The sequence below is a fragment of the Drosophila bipectinata genome, unplaced genomic scaffold (genome assembly GCF_030179905.1).
Source record: "Drosophila bipectinata strain 14024-0381.07 unplaced genomic scaffold, DbipHiC1v2 scaffold_34, whole genome shotgun sequence".
NCBI lineage: Eukaryota > Metazoa > Arthropoda > Insecta > Diptera > Drosophilidae > Drosophila > Drosophila bipectinata.
The window spans coordinates 10,001-20,000 of NW_027222960.1; the positions used below are offsets into that span (position 1 = coordinate 10,001).

At 32.1% G+C, this 10,000-nt stretch overlaps 3 non-coding genes across 3 annotated transcripts in view; all 3 read right to left on the reverse strand.

Moving 5' to 3' along the window:
* Nucleotides 1–4,538: 4,538 nt before the first annotated feature.
* On the reverse strand, nucleotides 4,539–8,488 carry LOC138927567 (large subunit ribosomal RNA). Its single transcript, XR_011444023.1, has one exon. It is a non-coding gene; the product is annotated as a large subunit ribosomal RNA (ribosomal RNA).
* A 320-nt stretch (nucleotides 8,489–8,808) lies between these two features.
* LOC138927569 (5.8S ribosomal RNA) lies at nucleotides 8,809–8,987 on the reverse strand. Its single transcript, XR_011444025.1, has one exon. It is a non-coding gene; the product is annotated as a 5.8S ribosomal RNA (ribosomal RNA).
* A 707-nt stretch (nucleotides 8,988–9,694) lies between these two features.
* LOC138927571 (small subunit ribosomal RNA) overlaps nucleotides 9,695–10,000 on the reverse strand; it is a 1,995-nt gene continuing 1,689 nt past the window's right edge. The window contains exon 1 of the ribosomal RNA XR_011444026.1: nucleotides 9,695–10,000. This exon is cut by the window's right edge and continues 1,689 nt beyond it. This is a non-coding gene — a ribosomal RNA (small subunit ribosomal RNA).

Genomic DNA, 10,000 nt, shown 5'->3' on the forward strand with positions numbered 1-10,000 from the left:
TTAACGATAATAATTGGAAACTTGTCAAATTATAATTTATAATAAGACGTAGACGCTTCAACGATATTATCTAAGTATACAATATAGTGTATATATAATATATAATATAGTATGTTATATTATATAGATAGGCTTACACCACCTACCATATATACCTTTTTGACCACACTTTCGTCAAGCTGGGTATTTATTTGCCTTCTTTCCCTCACCTAAAAATACTCATCGGTATTTTAGTATATACATATAATATAAATAATATACTATATTGGTAGGACGACACCACCTACCCTATATACCTTTTTGAACACACTTTCGTCAAGCTGGGTATTTATTTGCCTTTTTACCCTCACCTAAATATACTCATCGGTATATTTCAGTATATTTTAGTATATCCATATGAATATGTATATCCATATCCATATCCATATCCATATGAAAATAATTTAATATTTCCATATTTATTATAATATAATAAATATTATTATATTATATATTATATGGTAGGCTATCCCCATCACCTACCATATATTTCATATACATATAAATATTTTCATATCCATATATATTTTTTTATATTCATATATTTTCATATATGTTATATGCATATGTATTCATAACCATATGCTCATATATTAATACTGGCGGTCTTCTGTTTAATATAATATTATTTTAATATTATATTGGTAGGCCGAACACCACCTACCCTATATACCTTTTTGAACACGGTTTCGTCAATCCGGTCATTTATTGTATGGGAAGTATGACTTTCCCACACATATTTGGATATCCATACGATTGCATATCCATATGAAAATATTTTTAATATTTTTAATATATTTTTAATATATTTTTAATATTTCCATATTTAATATAATATAATTAAATTATTATATTATATATTATATGGTAGGCTATCACCATCACCTACCATATATTTCATATACATATAAATATTTTCATATCCATATATATTTTTTTATATTCATATATTTTCATATATGTTATATGCATATGTATTCATAACCATATGCTTATATATTAATACTGGCGGTCTTCTGTTTAATATAATATTATTTTAATATTATATTGGCAGGCTGAACACCACCTACCCTATATACCTTTTTGAACACGGTTTCGTCAATCCGGTCATTTATTGTATGGGAAGTATGACTTTCCCACACATATTTGGATATCCATACGATTGCATATCCATATGAAAATATTTTTAATATTTTTAATATATTTTTAATATTTCCATATTTAATATAATATAATTAAATTATTATATTATATATTATATGGTAGGCTATCCTCATCACCTACCATATATTTCATATACATATAAATATTTTCATATCCATATATATTTTTTTATATTCATATATTTTCATATATGTTATATGCATATGTATTCATAACCATATGCTCATATATTAATACTGGCGGTCTTCTGTTTAATATAATATTATTTTAATATTATATTGGTAGGCCGAACACCACCTACCCTATATACCTTTTTGAACACGGTTTCGTCAATCCGGTCATTTATTGTATGGGAAGTATGACTTTCCCACACATATTTGGATATCCATACGATTGCATATCCATATGAAACTCTTTTTAATATTTTTAATATATTTTTAATATTTCCATATTTAATATAATATAATTAAATTATTATATTATATATTATATGGTAGGCTATCACCATCACCTACCATATATTTCATATACATATAAATATTTTCATATCCATATATATTTTTTTATATTCATATATTTTCATATATGTTATATGCATATGTATTCATAACCATATGCTTATATATTAATACTGGCGGTCTTCTGTTTAATATAATATTATTTAATATTATATTGGCAGGCTGAACACCACCTACCCTATATACCTTTTTGAACACGGTTTCGTCAATCCGGTCATTTATTGTATGGGAAGTATGACTTTCCCACACATATTTGGATATCCATACGATTGCATATCCATATGAAAATATTTTTAATATTTTTAATATATTTTTAATATTTCCATATTTAATATAATATAATTAAATTATTATATTATATATTATATGGTAGGCTATCCTCATCACCTACCATATATTTCATATACATATAAATATTTTCATATCCATATATATTTTTTTATATTCATATATTTTCATATATGTTATATGCATATGTATTCATAACCATATGCTCATATATTAATACTGGCGGTCTTCTGTTTAATATAATATTATTTTAATATTATATTGGTAGGCCGAACACCACCTACCCTATATACCTTTTTGAACACGGTTTCGTCAATCCGGTCATTTATTGTATGGGAAGTATGACTTTCCCACACATATTTGGATATCCATACGATTGCATATCCATATGAAAATATTTTTAATATTTTTAATATATTTTTAATATTTCCATATTTAATATAATATAATTAAATTATTATATTATATATTATATGGTAGGCTAACACCATCACCTACCATATATTTCATATACATATAAATATTTTCATATTCATATATATTTTTTTATATATATTCATATATTTTCATATATGTTATATGCATATGTATTCATAACCATATGCTTATATATTAATACTGGCGATCTTCTGTTTAATATAATATTATTTTAATATTATATTGGTAGGGCCGAACACCACCTACCCTATATACCTTTTTGAACACGGTTTCGTCAATCCGGTCATTTATCGTATAGGAAGTACGACTTTCCCACACATATTTGGATATCCATACGATTGCATATCCATATGAAAATATTTTTAATATTTTTAATATTCGTGAGTTTTTAAATAGGGACAGAAGGAATCTCTTGAATTGAATCATGCGCGTCACTAATAAGATGACGAGGCATTTGGCTACCTATGCGAAAGTAATTCAACTCCCGCCGTCTTAAGGTTTAAGACTTATAACAATATATGTTTAATATTTTTAATATCCGTGAGGTTTTAAATAGGGACAGTAGGAATCTCTTGAATTGAATCATGCGCGTCACTAATAAGATGACGAGGCATTTGGCTACCTATGCGAAAGTAATTCAACTCCCGCCGTCTTAAGGTTTAAGACTTATAACAATATATGTTTAATATTTTTAATATCCGTGAGGTTTTAAATAGGGACAGAAGGAATCTCTTGAATTGAATCATGCGCGTCACTAATAAGATGACGAGGCATTTGGCTACCTATGCGAAAGTAATTCAACTCCCGCCGTCTTAAGGTTTAAGACTTATAACAATATATGTTTAATATTTTTAATATCCGTGAGGTTTTAAATAGGGACAGAAGGAATCTCTTGAATTGAATCATGCGCGTCACTAATAAGATGACGAGGCATTTGGCTACCTATGCGAAAGTAATTCAACTCCCGCCGTCTTAAGGTTTAAGACTTATAACAATATATGTTTAATATTTTTAATATCCGTGAGGTTTTAAATAGGGACAGTAGGAATCTCTTGAATTGAATCATGCGCGTCACTAATAAGATGACGAGGCATTTGGCTACCTATGCGAAAGTAATTCAACTCCCGCCGTCTTAAGGTTTAAGACTTATAACAATATATGTTTAATATTTTTAATATCCGTGAGGTTTTAAATAGGGACAGAAGGAATCTCTTGAATTGAATCATGCGCGTCACTAATAAGATGACAAGGCATTTGGCTACCTATGCGAAAGTAATTCAACTCCCGCCGTCTTAAAGTTTAAGACTTATAACAATATAAATGAAAAATATTATTTTCATTTTTCACGTCACTAATAAGATGACGAGGCATTTGGCTACCTAAACGAAAGTTATTCAACTCCCGCCGTCTTAAGGTTTAAGACTTATAACAATATAAATGAAAAATATTATTTTCATTTTTCACGTCACTAATAAGATGACGAGGCATTTGGCTACCTAAACGAAAGTAATTCATCTTCCGCCGTTATAAGGTTTAAGACTTATAACAATATAAATGAAAAATATTATTTTCATTTTTCACGTCACTAATAAGATGACGAGGCATTTGGCTACCTAAACGAAAGTAATTCATCTTCCGCCGTTATAAGGTTTAAGACTTATAACAATATAAATGAAAAATATTATTTTCATTTTTCACGTCACTAATAAGATGACGAGGCATTTGGCTACCTAAACGAAAGTAATTCAACTCCCGCCGTTATAAGGTTTAAGACTTATAACAATATAAATGAAAAATATTATTTTCATTTTTCACGTCACTAATAAGATGACGAGGAATTTGGCTACCTATACGAAAGTAATTCAAGTTCCGCCGTTATAAGGTTTAAGACTTATAACAATATAAATGAAAAATATTATTTTCATTTTTCACGTCACTAATAAGATGACGAAACACTTAGTAGGCCACAATTAGTAGGGAAACGTGGACAACCCGTTATAATCCTTATATGCTTTCTTAGATATAGCATATAACGATTTTTTATACTAAATATACATATTTACACATGCATATTTACATTTTTTTTATATTTCGAATCATCAAGCAAAGGATAAGCTTCAGTGGATCGCAGTATGGCAGCTGCTCAACCACTTACAACACCTTGCCCGTTACAAAAGTCGTTTACAATTGATTCTAGGCTTTGTCATTGTATTAAATAATGTTTTCATATGTAACTAGCATGGCATCAGGTGATCAAAGATCCTCCCAATTTACTATGTTACAAATTACATTGGCATCACATCCATTGTCGTTTAAAATATAAATAATAAACTTTAAATGGTTTAGAAGCCATACAATGCAAATTGCCCCTTATTTATCATTGCAGTCCAGCACGGATACGACCTTAGAGGCGTTCAGGCATAATCCAACGGACGTAGCGTCATACCACTGTTCGCTCGAACAAGTATTGTGCCATTGGTCCGTACCTGCGGTTCCTCTCGTACTACGCAGGAATGCTGTCGCAACAACGTTTTGTCATTAGTAGGGTAAAACTAACCTGTCTCACGACGGTCTAAACCCAGCTCACGTTCCCTTGCATGGGTGAACAATCCAACGCTTGGTGAATTTTGCTTCACAATGATAGGAAGAGCCGACATCGAAGGATCAAAAAGCGACGTCGCTATGAACGCTTGGCCGCCACAAGCCAGTTATCCCTATGGTAACTTTTCTGACACCTCTTGTTAAAAACTCTTTAAACCAAAAGGATCGATAGGCCGAGCTTTTGCTGTCCCTGTGTGTACTGAACACCGAGATCAAGTCAGCATTTGCCCTTTTGCTCTATGTGTGGTTTCTGTCCGCACTGAGCTGGCCTTGGGACACCTCCGTTATTATTTGAGAGATGTACCGCCCCAGTCAAACTCCCTACCTGGCAATGTCCTTGAATTGGATCATACCTGAGTAATTGGAGTTATACCAAATTTTCAAATCGATAATACATGAATGCATCTCTCATTAAAGAATTTGTTTGCGATTATATAACAAACTCGTGATACTTTGATCAAGAAGCTTGCATCAAAACCCAATACCATAAGATATAATAAATATATCCGTATAATGGCTAGGAAATGATACACGTTCCATTTAATCAAGTAAGTAAGGAAACAATAAGAGTAGTGGTATTTCATTGTCGATACCAAACCGAAGTCTAATATCTCCCACTTATTCTACACCTCTTATGTCTCCTTACACTGCCAGATTAGAGTCAAGCTCAAAAGGGTCTTCTTTCCCCGCTAATTATTCCAAGCCCGTTCCCTTGGCTGTGGTTTCGCTAGATAGTAGATAGGGACAGAAGGAATCTCGTTAATCCATTCATGCGCGTCACTAATTAGATGACGAGGCATTTGGCTACCTTAAGAGAGTCATAGTTACTCCCGCCGTTGACCCGCGCTTACTTGAATTTCTTCACTTTGACATTCAGAGCACTGGGCAGAAATCACATTGTGTCAACACCCGCTAGGGCCATCACAATGCTTTGTTTTAATTAGACAGTCGGATTCCCCAAGTCCGTGCCAGTTCTGAATTGATTGTTAATTGATAATCGTTATAATTAATAAGAACTAATTGGTTTGACCCAACTAGTATTCTTAAAAATTTTAGCAAGAAAGTTCCACAATTGGATACGTAACTAAACTATCCGGGGAACAAGTTACAACCATAAATGATTATAACTCTATTTACCCAGAACGAGCACATAAACCATATTATTGTTTCCCAATCAAGCCCGACTATCTCAATCTTCAGAGCCAATCCTTATCCCGAAGTTACGGATCTAATTTGCCGACTTCCCTTACCTACATTATTCTATCGACTAGAGACTCTTCACCTTGGAGACCAGCTGCGGATATTGGTACGGCCTGTTGAGAAGTTTGCGTATCCCCACCATAAATTTTCAAGGTCCGAGGAGAAAATATCGACACAACAGTATATGTCATGCTCTTCTAGCCCATCTACCATATCTCTCTGCGAAAGACTTCCATGGTAGTACGACTATAAAACAGAAAAGAAAACTCTTCCGATATCTCTCGACGGCTTCTTTATGGTCGTTCCTGTTGCCAGGATGAGCACGAGGCCCATATTTAATAACAAACGGATACTCAACAGGTTACGGAATTGGAACCGTATTCCCTTTCGTTCAAAATTATTCAAGTATATAATTTTCACAATAATTGTAATATTTATTTTTACTTGAAAATTTTCGGCTTTCGCCTTGAACTTAGGACCGACTAACTCGTGATCAACCACTGTTCACACGAAACCCTTCTCCACTTCAGTCCTCCAAGGTCTCATTCGATTATTTGCTACTACCACCAAGATCTGTACCAATAGCAGCTCCATGCAGGCTTACGCCAAACACTTCTACGCATACCATTGTACCTTCCTACTCACTAAAGTTTCAAAATTTATATTACAAGTAATATAAATCATCTACTTTAGCGGTAATGTATAGGTATACAACTTAAGCGCCATCCATTTTAAGGGCTAGTTGCTTCGGCAGGTGAGTTGTTACACACTCCTTAGCGGATTTCGACTTCCATGATCACCGTCCTGCTGTTTTAAGCAACCAACGCCTTTCATGGTTTCTGCATGAGTTGTTAATTTGGGCACCGTAACATTACGTTTGGTTCATCCCACAGCGCCAGTTCTGCTTACCAAAAGTGGCCCACTGGGCACATTATATCATAACCTTAAACTTCATATCAAGAAAGTTAAGGTTCTTACCCATTTAAAGTTTGAGAATAGGTTAAGATCGTTTCGACCCTAAGGCCTCTAATCATTCGCTTTACCAGATAAGATTATTTTATATAACATTAAAATGCACCAGCTATCCTGAGGGAAACTTCGGAAGGAACCAGCTACTAGATGGTTCGATTGGTCTTTCGCCCCTATACTCAATTCTGACAATCGATTTGCACGTCAGAACTGTTTCGGTCTTCCATCAGGGTTTCCCCTGACTTCAACCTGATCAAGTATAGTTCACCATCTTTCGGGTCACAGCATATCTGCTCAAGGTACGTTCCAGTTAGAGGCATAAATAATATAAATATTATTATACATAACTATATAGAACGCCCCGGGATTGTGTTAATTAACTATAAAATAGTTAAAAAACTAATCCCATTAATAGTCAAGTTAATTACGCTATTAGGTTTATATCCCAATAACTTGCACATATGTTAGACTCCTTGGTCCGTGTTTCAAGACGGGTCCCGAAGGTATCCTGAATCTTTCGCATTGTTAATCATACAAGTGCATATAATAAACACAAAAATCAATGATAATTATGCCATTATATAATTCCGAAAAATTAACGCACTGTATTCTTATTAATCTATCAACACTTTATCAAATTAATGACATTTATCCTATGTTAAAATGCAAGCATAATAATTTGAATAAACTATAAGTCATATTTTATGATAAATTATATATGTTAATAGATTACAATGTCCTTATATGGAAAAAATGCACACTATTTCTATAATATTATTTAAATATTATAACTTTAATGATGAATTTTCCATAATGGATATTCAGGTTCATCGGGCTTAACCTCTAAGCAGTTTCACGTACTATTTAACTCTCTATTCAGAGTTCTTTTCAACTTTCCCTCACGGTACTTGTTTACTATCGGTCTCATGGTTATATTTAGTTTTAGATGGAGTTTACCACCCACTTAGTGCTGCACTATCAAGCAACACGACTCTTTGGAAACATCATCTAGTAATCATTAACGTTATACGGGCCTGGCACCCTCTATGGGTAAATGGCCTCATTTAAGAAGGACTTAAATCGTTAATTTCTCATACTAGAATATTGACGCTCCATACACTGCATCTCACATTTGCCATATAGACAAAGTGACTTAGTGCTGAACTGATTTCTTTTCGCTCGCCGCTACTAAGAAAATCCTTGTTAGTTTCTTTTCCTCCCCTAATTAATATGCTTAAATTCAGGGGGTAGTCCCATATGAGTTGAGGTTGTATAAAGCAATGTATATATATATATAAACAATATATCTCTATGAAGAACAATATATTTGATATATTTTCAATTTTCGCATCTTTAAATAAGAGACAATTCTAGTTAAAAAAAATTTAATTTTTTTTATGCTAGACATTTCTCAGTATTATTTGAATTGAAAAAAGAAAGAATTGTATATCTTCATTTTTTCTTTTATAAATATTTGAGATAATTGCTTTTATATTTAATATTATGAATATATAAATATATCCAATAATATACCATATGCATATCATTATAAAAATATATAATAATAAGCAACTTTATTAGCATAGTCTTACAACCCTCAACCATATGTAGTCCAAGCAGCACTATAAAATTAATTAAAGTACATAACAGCATGGACTGCGATATGCGTTCAAAATGTCGATGTTCATGTGTCCTGCAGTTCACACGATGACGCACAGTTTGCTGCGTTCTTCATCGACCCATGAGCCGAGTGATCCACCGCTTAGAGTTTTATAAATATATATAAATATACAATTCGTCAATTATGTTTTTATTGAAAGAAATTAAAAATACACCATTTAACTGGCATATATCAATTCCTTCAATAAAGTTATTTTTATACCTAAAATAATTGTTGCGAAATGTCTTAGTTTTATATAATCAATATAAATATAATTTATATTGTTTTAATATTATATAAAGCATTAACCTGTATATCAGGTACAACAATGTATATTTTAGGTGTTGCATTTATCAATGTATGCGCATAATTTAATATGAACAATACATCACGCAACGCATGTATATTAATTAAATATACACGCAATTTATATTCAATATATTCGTCTATATTTAAACATATAAAATATGTTTAATTTTTTGATATACCTAAAATAATTGTTGCGAAATGTCTTAGTTTTATATAATCAATATAAATATAATTTATATTGTTTTAATATTATATAAAGCATTAACCTGTATATCAGGTACAACAATGTATATTTTAGGTGTTGCATTTATCAATGTATGCGCATAATTTAATATGAACAATACATCACGCAACGCATGTATATTAATTAAATATACACGCAATTTATATTGAAGACAACAAATGGTCTATATATTCAATATAATATATATGTCTTTTATTTTTGGGTAATTTTTATTTATATATTTATATATAATAAATATTTTAATAACGGATAAGATTCATTCAATAATGATCCTTCCGCAGGTTCACCTACGGAAACCTTGTTACGACTTTTACTTCCTCTAAATAATCAAGTTCGGTCAACTTCTGCGAAACAACCGTAACACACAAGGCGTCACAGTGATCACGTCCGGAGACCTCACTAAATAATTCAATCGGTAGTAGCGACGGGCGGTGTGCACAAAGGGCAGGGACGTAATCAATGCGAGTTAATGACTCACACTTACTAGGAATTCCAAGTTCATGTGAACAGTTTCAGTTCACAATCCCAAGCATGAAAGTGGTTCAGCGGTTTACCCGGACCTCTCGGTCT